The 14484-nt window shown below is 39.2% G+C and overlaps 1 long non-coding RNA gene across 1 annotated transcript in view; it reads left to right on the forward strand.

Moving 5' to 3' along the window:
• LOC130187760 (uncharacterized) overlaps positions 1 to 13865 on the forward strand; it is a 104453-nt gene extending 90588 nt beyond the window's left edge. Inside the window, exon 4 of the long non-coding RNA XR_008830497.1 lies at positions 12846 to 13865. This is a non-coding gene — a long non-coding RNA (uncharacterized LOC130187760). The remainder of the gene's footprint in view (positions 1 to 12845) is intronic.
• Positions 13866 to 14484: the final 619 nt, after the last annotated feature.

Raw genomic sequence — 14484 nt, forward strand, 5'->3', positions numbered from 1 at the left:
GGAATGTGTGGGTGGGGCAAGTTGGACCCATACACACATGTAATATATGTACATGTATTGAATTTCTATATATGAAATATATGTACGTATAAAATAAAACATATGTAAAAATGATTATGTTTATGTATGTATGATTATAGTGTAGACATATGTTTATATTATATAGACCACTGTCCTAGAATGGACATTAAAATAAAAATAAATAGATTAAAAAACATATAAACATGTAGAATTTTTATATGTATGTTGTTTTAATAAACTAAACTTTAATAAATGAAATATATATGTTAACATACGTATATGATCACAACATGTCAGGCCATATAAAAAGTTATCATATAGATATTGTACTTTGGTTATTTCACATGTTATATACTTATATCTTCTATGTATATATGTGATGATATATCCCCTGATAGCTGACATATATAGCAACATCACTCTTGTTATAGGGACATATATGTCATATATTACACTTCTCTATGGGGAGAAACACTAATGCACACATGCGCAGAGCGCCACAGAACACAGAAGCAAACACGGATAGAGGAAAACTTTTTTGGCTTGTGTACCTGGTAGTTTGATCATATTTGCTCCATGGATTGACATTGATTAACCATTGCACATAATCATTCCTCTTTTTGAATACTGGCCAATAAAAAATTCCTTCTTAATGTGCTTCCAGCGCATGTGATGGGCCACACAATCCACAGTCCACAGTATTTAATGTATTTTACCTAATATGGGACTTGAGTTGAAAGAGTTGAGACAAATCAAGTGGATAGCTTACAAAGTCTGTTTAGTATAATAACACTACTGCAGCTCATCAGGGAAACAGTGTCCAGGGAATTTTATACAAAAAAAAAAACTGTAACTTTGAAATATATTGACTTGATTCGTCTAACTCAGAGAGATGGGATAAACTTTTTCACAGAACAAGGGCTGTAGATTTTGTCCTCCATCACTTACAACACATTAAACTGTGTGACACTTTCAGTATCAAATGACCACAGTGTGTATTGCACTTAAATGTGAAACAGTCATCTATTAAATGCCAGCGGAGTTACTTTTTAAGCCACCAAGACAGCTCAGCGCTTGGCACACGCTCTGGTGAGAGAACTGTTCTATCATGTACAATATCTACAATACTTGCTGAAATTCTACCAGTCATACTTTAACAGACCATCTAGTCTTCAGGAATATAATTTCACAACCTCGGAGCAGTGAGAGAGTGCTTGTAAGCCACTTTAGGTAACATTACCCATGTTTGTATTTGCATTGTTGGCATACCCCTGTGACTTTCACTTATGCTTGGTGTTTCACACCACTGGCTTTCACACAAGTCACATTGTACACCGTCCCAGTCCGACCGAGTCGAGGCTGGCTTCGCCCTGATGTGATTTATATTTCTATGCAGCAGAGGTGGATGGAAAGTTTGTTTTAGCTGTTGGAGCTTTCAGTAATTGAGTGAACTGGTCAGTTAATTTTTGTGTTGTTGTGAGAAGTGACTCCTGGAGTTTCTTCGGCCGACAGACAGCTGTCCAAATATTTGTATATCAGTGTGTTTTTCAAGCATTTGAGATTAGATAAACTCAGATCTGCTGCTCATCTGCACAGTTTTTTCCTTTCTTGTATGCCAAGATGTTACACAATTACATTTTCCCGCAGAGACGGACTTTAAAGGATTACTAAAATATTCCAATAAAACAGCAAGGAATTTGCATATCCACATGCATATGATTACATGCACTGCAATTAGTAGATTTAAAAACTGATTTAAATTGCTTTATTGCCTAATTGCTGTGTTTTCTATGGCCTGCTGTGATAAGCCACTTGGGTTTCAGTGACTGTGTGATCTGGACCCAGAAAGCTGAGAGCAGTGAGGTCATTATTAAACCTCCAGAAGAGCCAAAAGGCTAATTCATTCACCATCTAGCAGCCTCGGTGGCTCAATCAAACCAGAAGCAAGTCTAAAGCAAACCAAAGGACAATCCGAGGATTCAACCTTCATGTCTTTAAAGTCAATCTTGTTTTTTAATATGTGTTATACAAGACTGTGATCTGGTACTGCGCTTTTTTGTTCAGATTCAAAGTGCAGCTGTTTTACTAGCAGAGTGTAAGAACTTATTGTGAGTTATACAACTCAAGTTTGGCACCAACTTACACGCTAGCTTATTAGCATCAGCTAGATAATGAGGAGTAACCAAAAAAAAAGGAAAAAAATCTGGACAATTCTGCCTGTTGTGAAACCGATAATATGGTTATAAAACATCCTCCTCAGAAGAAAATAGTGCTGAGAAATTTACTATCTGTTCCAAGAGCTTTGTGTGGAAATAACCATTTCAAATAATAATATCCTTATTGATTCCACACAGAAGCAGCAGTATTAGAGGAGATACGTGGTATATGTAGTTACAGTAAGTAACTTTTAACTAGACTTACCACTACCCACCTGAAAACCTATCGTAACCTGACCTATAGGTAAAGACAGTGGATTATAGCTTGGAATTAGGGAAGTGATTATCAACATGACACAATATTAAAGCAGGTTTTGATGGCTAGTATCATGAACATTGTTTATTGTCTCAGACCAGATCATCGGACCTTGAAGCCGATGTTTCTCCGGTACCGTAGAGGTGTGAAATCACTGTAAGACAGTGAGACAGACCAGAATCAGCTCATGTATTGATCAGCAGTTATTTGACAGATATAATAATGTGTTTACCAAATTCCATGAAAATACAGCCAGTACTCACATATTTCCACTCAAAACCACAAATGTGAGCCTCATGGTGGAGCCCAGAAGAAAGGTCTGTAGGATTCATCGTCCGGGGAGCATTTCTGGATTTTTCCAATTCATCAATTAGATGTTGAGCTATTTCACAGTGTAAATGAAAACTCTGACATACTGGTCGTGCAAGAGGAAAAGTCAGGGGACCTCCAAAGTTGAAAGTTGATTCATCATCTGGAGACCATGAATATCTGTACCAAATTTCTTGGCAATCCATCCAACAGTATTTGAAATACTAATCTAAACCAAACTGGTAGACCGACTGGTATCGCCATCCCCAGTGCCGCCTCACTAGTGAGGCTAAAAACTAGAATACTATATACATCATCAGCATCGACTATACATAAAACCTAAAACATAAATGGCACCAATTACATATGCATGAAATAAATAATGTGAAGAGATAAAGACATTGCAATAAAAATCAGACTTGCACTTGAGAGAATGAAATCAGGTCTCTTGTGTCTGCAGATAGCAACTTTAGCAGCATAAAATACATAATCTACTTTTTTTCCTTTTTTTTTTTACAAATTCAATGGCACTGTAATCATCATGTGACAATGAAATGGAAAATTTTGACAACTTGGAGTGGCCTCAAATGCACCAGATTCAAAGCACAGCTGGGGTGCAGAGTTTCAAGAAGGCAACAAGCGCCTGCAGTGACCATACCTAATAAAAATAACTGATTAAACAGGTGTACACATGTTTTTTTTTTTTTTTAAATGTTTTGAAGATGTGCAGGTTTGGAAGTGTTGTTCAAGTGTTTACTTAACAACTTCAGCCCTTGAGTCTCATCCTGTTTTGAACGGCGATGACACTTTGAAGCCAGATTCGTTTGATTGGCCGCTCAGACCTCTCCCTTCATAACTTGAACTTTAAGAGGGCCAAAGGTCAGTATTTGTTGTCTCGAAACCGAAATCCAATTATCATGAATTCTACAACTGCACCACATTATTGTGGCTTTTCTGATGTAAATCAACTGACTTCCCCCAGGCAGGCACAAAAGCAAAACCTAAGTCATACATCATTATAGGGTGCCAGTTTTTCTTTTCTCTCTTTATATTTTAAGACTGATGAGTGTAGAGCAGCTTATGACAGCGCACTGGCAGGTGCCAAGGTAATGAGATGCTGGGTGGTCCACACCCTCTGCTGTCCCATGGTAGCTCATTAGTGATCATTTTCCAATGACTGTCTGGGTTTATTGTAGAACATTTGATAGTATAACTACACTGGATGTTTTAATGAAACAAAGGTTTGAGCCAAAGAGTGACATGATACAAGGAACAGCCAGGCTGTAAAGTTGGGATGAATGAGGGCTTGTTAGCACAGTTTGCCCTGTGTCAGTCTGCACACATACAACTACGTGAGTAACATACATTTATTTTTTTTCATCTGTGGGAAAGTTTTTTGGCTAATTTGCTCTTATAAACTCCCCTTTTTTGCCACAATTTAACTTTGTTTCTGTGGGAAAATACTGTTTATTGTTTAGATTAGGAAGTAATGGTATTCACTGAGTACAGTCATAAAATGTGCGCTCCTGTTTTGTGTGTGTTGCGTGCTTTCTGTATGCGTGTGCAGTGTGTTTATGTGTGTGATGGAGCACTGTGGGGGCAGCCACTCAGAAGAAGAGTGGGCCTCCAAATATTGACGAAGTGTTACGTCAGATTTTCTCAGGGTCAGACCTCACAAAACCCCTGCGCTCCTTTAAAAACCCAAAATAGCCCACGACTGCATTCCTGCCTCACTCCAGAGACACACACACCAGACACAACAGTGTTTTGACTGTGTATTGAAAGGAAAAGGACTGCCAGCACCTTATCAATGCTGTGTGTGTGTTCAAGAAGAGTGAGTTTGTGGCACAAATATTAACATTACTGGTTACCCATTTACCATTTCGAAAGAAATGTAATGGACCAAATAATTACTCATTGAAAAGTTGGTTAAAATAAACAAGTACACAAAGCTGCTTGCTGCAGCTATTTATTCTCGGTTGAGGTATTCTGCAACAGTGGATATTTTACGTAACTAACACGTTTGCTCAAGTGCTCTGATAATTCTTTTCTGTCATTTAGTGTTATGTAAGTACAATTTACCAAAGGGGAAAATCCCATTCACAATATGCTGTATTTCTTTTACAGGCTCCAATATCTCCAACCACGCATCCGAATTGCTGAACTCTGTCAAGAAAACTTGTAAACACAGCAGCAAATCCACCAGCAGCCGATACCAGCAGTCCAAGATATCAAAGATACACTCCCTGATCGTGTTCTAGAGCCAAACTGTGCTCCAAAATCCCCACATGTTCCCCCGGCTAAGGTTTTGAAAAGTCCAGACAGTTAGCCATACTACAATCAACTGAGTATGGATATATGAGAAATTACAAAGCATGTAAAGGACTCCTAGTATTGTCTGTGTGAGCTAATACAAAACTAGTTATTAAACGGCAAATTTTGAAAGCTACTGCTTGTTAAACTTTAAAAATACATCAAAATATTTTTCCTGTTTCACCACTAAACACAATTTTAATTCTTATGTAAATCACCTCCTTTGACAGTTTTTTGTCATTTTTCCACTGTGATTTGGGACACGGTGTACGTATACTGTTGATCAGTGTGGAAGGCAAGTCACTTGACTACAATCCTTAAACCAATCCCCAATCAACGTTTCTGAAACTTTCTACTTTAGAGACTCCTCTGCAGCCTTTCAAATGTCTGTATCTCCATGGATACAGGTAAAAACTGCAAAAATATAACATAAACCCAGTGGAGAGGCCCACTGGGTTTGATTTAGGAACTGGTGCCAGATTTCCAGGCACAGCCATGCTGTGACCCTGACATAACACAGTGCGAAAATGCTTGGACAAAATGTTTTAACCTTTCCATTAGGAGTCACACCACATCAAAACAGCTGTAGGTGTGATTCGCGTTTAAATTCCTCAAAGCTGTGTCACTGTGGTAGGCTGGTATCCAAAATGCAGCAAAACATTTTTATTTTATTTTAAGAGTCATCTTAGCTGTCAGCACATTATTATGTCGTAATGCTCTGAACTAATCAAAACATTGCAACAAAGCATTGACAAGTAGCAACAAAAGAAAATCATTAGTCAGGAAGATAAATCCGCCTCCGTCTCTGACAGATCCTCGTCTGTGCTCAGTCAGTGAGAGGACAGAGACTCAGACTTGTCAGATCACGTCCATCCACAGCTTTGCTCTCTCTCTCTCAGATGAAGTGCACCATAACAAACTCGTCCTCAGAGGAGTTCTCACCCAAAAAATCATTAGCAGACTTTCTCTGTCTTTGCCTGTCCTGGATTTCCTCTTGATTTGGGCGTTTGTGAAGCTTGTCACATTATGATGTTCCTCGTTGGAGAGAAGACTTATAGAAGCATCTATGCCTCCAGGGCTGACATATTTCTCAGATTTAATATCTCCCCCTGCATCTGTGAGATAAAAGGCTATAATGAGGGGTGAAGCAGCTGTGAGATTATCTCTAACACCATCTCTTTGCACGCTGTTTATCGCTCAGGGCATCACATCTTGCCTGTTATTGAACACACTGTACAAATAAGCATCCACAGGAAAACTCAGTCAGCCATTTGTGTCATTGCTAATGTTACTTAGCAACTTTCTACAATACAGGAGTGCCTGCAAAGGGCAGCGAGAGAGCTGTACTCTTTCTGTATTAAGAGCAAGACTTTTACCCTTTACTTGTAAGCTACGGTGTAGACTGCAAAAGGATGTTTTATCATGGTTTCTCCAAGAAAATCAGTGTACATGTAAAAACTATGAGGCTTTTTTTGTTGTAACGTTGCAACATTTTGCTCTTACAAAACAAATGTACAATGACTTTTTTGGCGACTCAGCAGAAGAAGCTGTAAACACAACACTGACATAATATCAACTTTTTGGCGCATTATCACTTTACAGTAGTTGATTGATTATTCGTTCATTTTTGTACCGAACTGGAGGCATTCTGAAATGTCATCTTGTGAGTTACTATAGGTGTTGCTGTGGGGTGTTGTTTCTTTTTTCTAACAGTTTCTCCAGATGTTAGCGGGGTGTTCTTTATTTCAGGCGACGCTGCACTCTTCAACTGTAAATGCGGGAAACCCTGTTTGTTATCTTTGTACAAGTTGGCAAATTAATCTGGCATGTTAGCAACAAGTGGATGCAGGTTTGTGGTCATGTTGCCGTGCTGGAGCGCAGTCTTGTGTTATTTTACACCTGTATCTTATAGATTCAGCTGTGTTTGTGTTTTTTTTTTTGTGTAAACTGAGTTGTGAGCAACGTAGCAGGAATCAAATAGTCTCATGTCTGTCAAACACTACAGACACCTCTCAGGCGTTGGGAGGTTGAAGGAGCTCTAGAAAAAATGGATTTATGGTACACATTGTCTTATTAGGATGTACAGTTATATCAATTATCATCCCTTCGCCACTTGCAATGGTTTATCAGTCTAGATTAAATTAGAGGAATATGCCTCCTATAGAGATGATGCTGACTGAAGTAAACAACCTCCCTCTCCTGGATAGGATTCAAACTGTGAGGAGTTTCCCTCAGCGGCAGTAACGTTCTCTCTGCCGTTATATTCGGTTGTAAACACTGAAATCTGTATGTGTTTCGCTACAGTAGTTCACTTCGCGGATGAAAGAAAAAAAATCTTAAGACAATTTCTTCCCTCTCAGCTGATGGTTATACAGTCATGTCATATAAAGATTGATTGATTCTACGTCAGGTCTGCGATTCTTAGAAGTTAAAGAAGCCGTTCCGGCCTGGTTCACTTTTATCACTAGAATGTCCTTGGCAATCCTCAGACGTTTCCAGCATCTCACTGCGGAGGTCCACGAATGAGCAGCGTTGAAAGCATGCCAACAAGAGATGGAAAATACTGTTGCGTAACATCTTGTTTTTCTTTGACCCGTACAAAAATTTCAATTGGCGCATTTCAGATTGGCTTATCTGCGTCGGGATTCACACGAAGTGAGAATCCTCTGTTAACAAACAAAGGAGCTGAAACACACACGTCATGATTCACCTCCCTGTTTTGCTTTGAGCCTCAATCAAACGTGCACACGTCATGCAGCTTTATTTTATGATGGACAGTAAAAAAAAAAGGCAAAAGCACACCAACACCTGTTAATCTTAGCACTGTCCAGAAAGCCTTCTAAATATTATGTGGTGCACCCTTTTACATCAATCCATCTCCAGTGTTTGTGTTTTTTGAGATTTTCTTACCTTTTCTGAATCATTGGAGGGGCTATCTGTTTTTTGTGAATGCTTGAATTTCTGCCTCATCCCCCTGTGAGACTGATACTCTTGGGAACAGCCGAGGATGTCCAGCAGATGAAAAGCGTCATGCCCCTGTGGCGATGCTCAGACTGTCTGGCTCTGTCTTTGTCCCTCTGACTCACTGTCATCACAGCCATCGAGCCTCTCCCTGAGCCGCTGCCTCTCTCCAAGCTGCTGTCTGGAGCCGTGCACGGATAGGTTTTGCTTGGGTTTGACTTCATCTGGATTGTCACCTCTCGCCAAAGTAAAATGCACTGGAATTCACACACCGACTTCCAGTTAACAGTCCTCAAAGCTTTCCCACTGCTCGAGCCAATAAACAAACAAAACTATGATCGAGAGTTTCGCCGATGAAGCCAGAACTTTTCAGTGAAAGCTAAATATGATTGAGAATATTCTGGAGCTTTTATTCTTTTAACATGTCACTTTTCAAACCACGTGCCCACAAATCCAGAGGAAACATGAGGTGTAGACAGTGTATAATCTGGGATGTCACGGTTCATGGAAATCTAAGTGAAATCTTGACATTTCCCTAAAATTTTCCATGAAGACTCTTCATTTTGACGCAGCTCTCCTCCATCATCTGTACTGTTTTGAAGTGGAACTAACTGAAGCTGCAGTGGAAAAGCACCGGTGCTGTTGAAGAAGGGCCGTGTCCTTTCTGGTTACAATTAAATGATTTATAATCTGGCCGGTCCTCTGCTGGGTGTCTGGGTTTCTTCTTCCTTTTCCCCTTAGCTCTCACACCGACCACTGTAAAGTGGATGAGAGCGGATTTCTCTGTGTTATTTGCCAGGTTAGAAAATTGTTTGTCAACCACACCAGGTCATTTCTAGTCAAACGTCTGTCTTTTGGAGGGGAACACTAAAGCACTGTAGTCTGCAAAGTGCATCTCCAGTGCGTTGGCACAAGCAGTGAAATCAATCGTGATGTGGAAGAGAGGAAGAAAAGACACAGTGTCTTCCTGCAGCCTCATTCTGCATCTGAAGAGGCTCCATTTCCAGTCTAAGGAATGATTTGTACAGACATTTTTTTTTTTTTTTTTTTGGGTAAGATGTAATGCAATTGGACTGCATTGTTCAAATGTAATGGTTAAGTAATTCACATCCGATGCAGCCCTTAACGACCCCTTTGGTGGTATTTTTGTGATTAGAAAAAAACAGATGTTTTACAGTTGTTGTGGATGCTTTGTTATAAGCAAGTTTCACACATTCACATCCTGTTAGGGCGGACAGACGAGAGAGGCTTATCTCCTTCTGAAGGAAGCAGGAATGTTGGGTGGAGGCAGACGAGTCGGGAGCTGACAATTGCTTGGGCTGTATTGACCAGATTTTATGAATGTTCAGTGACCAGAAGAACATGAAAAGGAAAGATCAGGAGTTTTTGTTAATTTCTGAGTCAGAGTCTGTGCTGTGATAAAAAACAACATTGCTGGTGCTTACATTGCTAGTTAGTTGCGAGCTTACAGCTTCAATCAGAACATTCACAGTTTGTGGCAGGTCCAGCGGTCTAATTTGAATGAACAAAGTGAGGTGAACATTTGCTGCACGTTGGAATTGGAGCCAGTCTGTGGAGGAGTTTTGTGTGATGATAAAATCTTTTCAAATTATTCTGATGCCTTAAGTTAGAAAAATAAAACAACCTTGTGAATATGAATTGATACATGGAAGGAGTGAGCCTTTTATGTTTTCTCTGTATTCTGTGCAATTAAAGCACTGAATGGCATATATAATGTAGGGACCACAGCTTTCATTTTAGCTGATTTCAATAATGGCATGTCAACATCCTCTGCAAAAATTTCACCAGCAAACACATGTGCGTCTATGTTGATTTTTGCATTGAGTTGCAACCTGTCAATCACAGTCTTATACCAACAATCTTCAGGTCAGCAGCAAGAAAACGGGGTCATATAGGTGACCTGTTATCTTAGATGCTCATTGGAGGAGTCTGGCTTCCATGCATTTTTTCCATAGGCCACAGCTGAGTTGTGTAGCCAACTACTTCTGCTATTTAGCCGAGACGGAAGCACTCTTCCTTGATCATTGCCAGAGTGCAGCGTACTTAGAGGCTGATAAGACGTACTTTCTCACTATCAGATGCAGCCTAATTGCTCTGAGGTTATTATTGTGTCTGAGGGGTGAGTGCTTCGTCAGTGCATACCACTGCTGATTTACCCGAGCAGCTTTGCCCCAGATATTTGCTACCAGAACTGCAATGACATTAAAAAGCAGGATGAGGTCCTCAAATTGTACATTCTCAAGGCCGATATTAAGGTGAAACTACAATTTTCATGTCTGGGTATCATAAAAATATTGGATAAATCTCACATTCTTTCGCCTTGATATCTCTTCCATGATTGTAATATCTGTTCTTAAGGATGTCCAAATCCACCTTGGCCTGGTTCTGTCAATTAGGATTAAAATGGTATGGAAAAGATTCCCATCTAAGTAGAAGATGCTGTGGCTCAAAACTGGGTGAAATTCCCTTAAGCATTCTAAGGTGTTGTTACATAATGGGAGCTGGAGAAAATCACTGTATCACTGCCCAGATTGGACGAGTATGCCTTTGATCCGGGGAGGCTGCCTCTGAGAAAAATAGAGTCTCCAGGCACAGTCAGCACTTCAACTGATCCGCCTGCTATTATAAAATACTTGAGTCCTTCCTCTGTGGAGATATTCACTTACATTTTCATTAGTAATGTTCTTTTTGTAACAACGCAGTACATCAGGGCTGTTTCAAAATTTAAAATACTGTTTTTTTCATTTTTAATCACATAACAAGAAAAGAACTGTTAAGTGACCCAGTGAAAAGAGCCGTGTAACACTAAGTCCTCTTTTGTTTTAGATTTAGGCTTTTTGATGTGTGGAGCCATAAATCATTTCTTGACCTGAGAACCTAAAGAAGTGGGAATTAAGACCCTGTTAAAACCGTTTGATCGAGCCTATACATTAATTTGTGCTTTGGTTCATTAAAACTCATTAAAATCACTTTGACAACATTCATACTGACCTTTTATAAATCTGCAGTCTGCTGATCAGAGAGTTTCTCCCACAGTGACTGGAAGTCACCAGTGTACACAACAGCTAATGATCATTTTCATTGTTGATTCATTTTGTTTGTTTTCAATTAATTAATTAACCACTTGGCCTATAAAACATCAAATGACTTGTTTTGTTAGAATGACAGTCCAAAGTTCAAAGAGCTTCAATTTACTAAAATGAAAGACAAAGCAAATAAGTAAACTCTCAAATTTGAGAACCTAAAATTTTTAGCATTTTTGCCTAATAATGACTATGAAATGCCTATAAAAAGTCAGAAAATAGGGAAAAATGTTCAAAACAATTCTCCAGATCCCAAGCTGAGGTCTTTAAATCGTTTCTTTTGTTTAAAAAAACATTCAGAACCAAAAGATATTTGTTTTGCATTAAAGAAGAAAAGGAAAAGCTGCAAATCCTCACATTTTAGAAGGTGGGACCAGATGCTTTTTTGGCATTTTGTGCTTGAAAAATTACTGAAATGATTCATATATTATCAATTATGAAAACCTTTGCTAATCAACCTTAAGATGAACAATTTGACTATAATCATTCAGCTCTAAACTACACACGGTTTGCAGTGAACATGTGCAAATACAACAGGCATTACATGTACTGCTACTTCATTAAGCAACTAAATAGACTGAGTTCACCCACTGTGCAGTTTGAAGGGTGCAGGGGAAAAAATGAGGACTATTTTTTATATTCATCGTTGAAAAAAAGTATCTTCTATCATCTCTAATTTAAGTTTCAGCTGTCTGATGTGATGATGATGTTGGTTTTAGAAACAAAACCAGACCAGGACAGGCCGTGGTGGATCACGTTACAGCATTATGACTAGAGTACAAACATATCAGTCTACTCCACGTGTCTCTGTGTCTCAACAAGTTGTGCTGCCTTTCTATTCTGCCTCACCAGCGGACTTAACCATGGCTCATACATGTGCTGATTAACAGTCAGTCTCAGCCTCAATAACAGACTGTGCTGTTGTGGTACTCCCTGTTCTCCTTGCACAGAACAGAAGGAAGGAAGAGGTAAACTTGGTGCAGCTGCCCTCTTGGCCAGGTCTCCTTTGTAAATGAGATTTGCTATCCCAATGAAATTGTACCTGGTTACGTAAAGGTTGTTTAAACAAGAATGCTACAGCTGGACAGTAATGTAGTTATGCTAAATTATTTGTGTGGATTTATTCACAACATGTGTTTCTTGCTATTCATTGTTTAATTTTTTTATTTCTTTATTTTTTGTACGTATATAAACCTTACTTTCTTCTGTGTATATTTTGTATACTGTGTACATTCTGCTATCTTGTTATGTAGGTTCTATTTTTTATGACAAACTAAACAAAGGTTAAATATTATGGAACTTAAAGACACGTGTCTCTCTCTTTATAACTAATAGCCTACATGGAAATTTAGTTGAAAATAGCCAAAATCTGCTCTTAAAGGGTCAGTACGTATGTTTTCTTATTGACCCATGGCACAAACTGAGGATGTCTGCAGAGGGTTTGAAAGGGTAGTTAATATATAATTGCACTTAGCCTGATGCCAAGTATTACTCATAATGCAATGGATGGACATTTACTGTCTCATTACCCTATAAGAAAATAAATATGTGTGTGTGTGTGTGTGTGTGTGTGTGTGTGTGTGTGTGTGTGTGTGTGTGTGTGTGTGTGTGTGTGTGTGTGTGTGTGTGTGTGTGTGTGTGTGTGTGTGTGTGTGTAAATTTCAGAATGGATGAGATGGACGTAATTCTTTCCACATACCACGTGGATCCCAAATGTCAGGGTCACCACACGCTCCGATGGGGGCCACAGCAAACCAGAGAGTCCACCTCCCTGTCACACAGCAGGCCCTGCAGAGGCTGTGGTGGGCCGTGCATGTGGAAACATGATCATCATTTTGTGTTCAATTATTCTCAGGACAGCCTGAGCTAACTGCTAACATCTGTGAAAGCCATATCACACAGTATAACGCTGCCAGCTAGCGGCGCAGCAGATCGCAGTAGTAGTAGTCACTGATACATTATTGATACCCCTTTTAGCATGGTGGTCTGAGGTCAGAATCTGATAAAGCAGGGCAGCAACTCTGGAGCTGCTACAGATGTCATGTCCTACTCAAAGACTCTTAATCAGGGCTCATGAAGAAGTTTGAATCTTATGTCTATTGTTGCTGAGATGAGTTTGGGAAAGTTCAAATGTACGACACTACACTGCTGGATAACATAATCAATAATTTGATTATATGCTCAGATGTTTTTGTTGTTTCTGTCTGAATATGCAGAATGAATGGATTGCATAAATGTTCTTAGGCTTCATCTTAAAGGATCGTTCTGGTTCAGAACAACCTGGGTCTTATTTTCATACTTGGAGCCAGCATTCCTGTCAGTAAAAACATTGTTGTGTTCCAGGATCTCAGCATTTAACTATAATCATAGTACAATCACAGTGTAGTCAAAACCAATAGAAATTAAAGTACTACAAAAAATACACAAAACTAAGTTGTAGTAAATGTTAAAGCTTTGATATATAGCACTTGTGCTTCTCCACTGAGGAGCCTGTGAAAACAGTTGTATGATACCGACACACATAGTGATGTCATCAGGGTCATCTCTCTGTGGGCTTGACACTTGACATTTATAACAGGAGGTGTGGGATATGGAGCTCGTGTCCTACAAAAGATGCAATTGATTTGTTTTATGGGAAATGTAGGATAGAACATTTTTGGACCGTAGCTAATACAAGGGACTAGAAAAAATATCTTCACCCCTTCATTCATTAGTCTTTTTCAATGTCTCTCTCACAAATCTCTCAACTTTCACTAAGATTGAAATTTATTTCAGTTCGATTCAATTTGCTTCTTGATTATTCATTTACGTCATATAAATACCAATGTTGATTAAAGTGCTTCGGATTTCTACATTCAACAAGTGAGCACCATGGTTGCTTTGATATAAAAAAAAAAAGGGTAAAGTGCACATTATATCAACTAAAACATGACACATGTATATTTTTAGGCCTACTGCAAAACAGAAAGAATAATAGAAACCTGCACCACTGACAAAGGTATATTCATATTTTAAAAAATAAATGCTGGTTCCATGGACAGAAACTGAAAGTCTGCTCCCTCCCCTGCAGACAGCTGTTAGCTTGTGTTAGCTTCCTGGCAGGGACACGCTGAATAAAGTAGAATCCACACACTGTTCACTAGACTTCCATAGCCTCACATCTCGTAGCCAGAGATAATATCTCTTCAACAAAGACTAACAGAGAGTTCAGATCAGTGTGCAGTCTGTTTTCAGTCTGTCTCCTGTGTAGATTGCCAGAGTCAGCGAACCAGCCTGAGTCACGACAGTTCAGTAAACTGTGGCG

This window comes from Seriola aureovittata, chromosome 19 (genome assembly GCF_021018895.1).
Source record: "Seriola aureovittata isolate HTS-2021-v1 ecotype China chromosome 19, ASM2101889v1, whole genome shotgun sequence".
In the NCBI taxonomy this organism is placed as follows: domain Eukaryota; kingdom Metazoa; phylum Chordata; class Actinopteri; order Carangiformes; family Carangidae; genus Seriola; species Seriola aureovittata.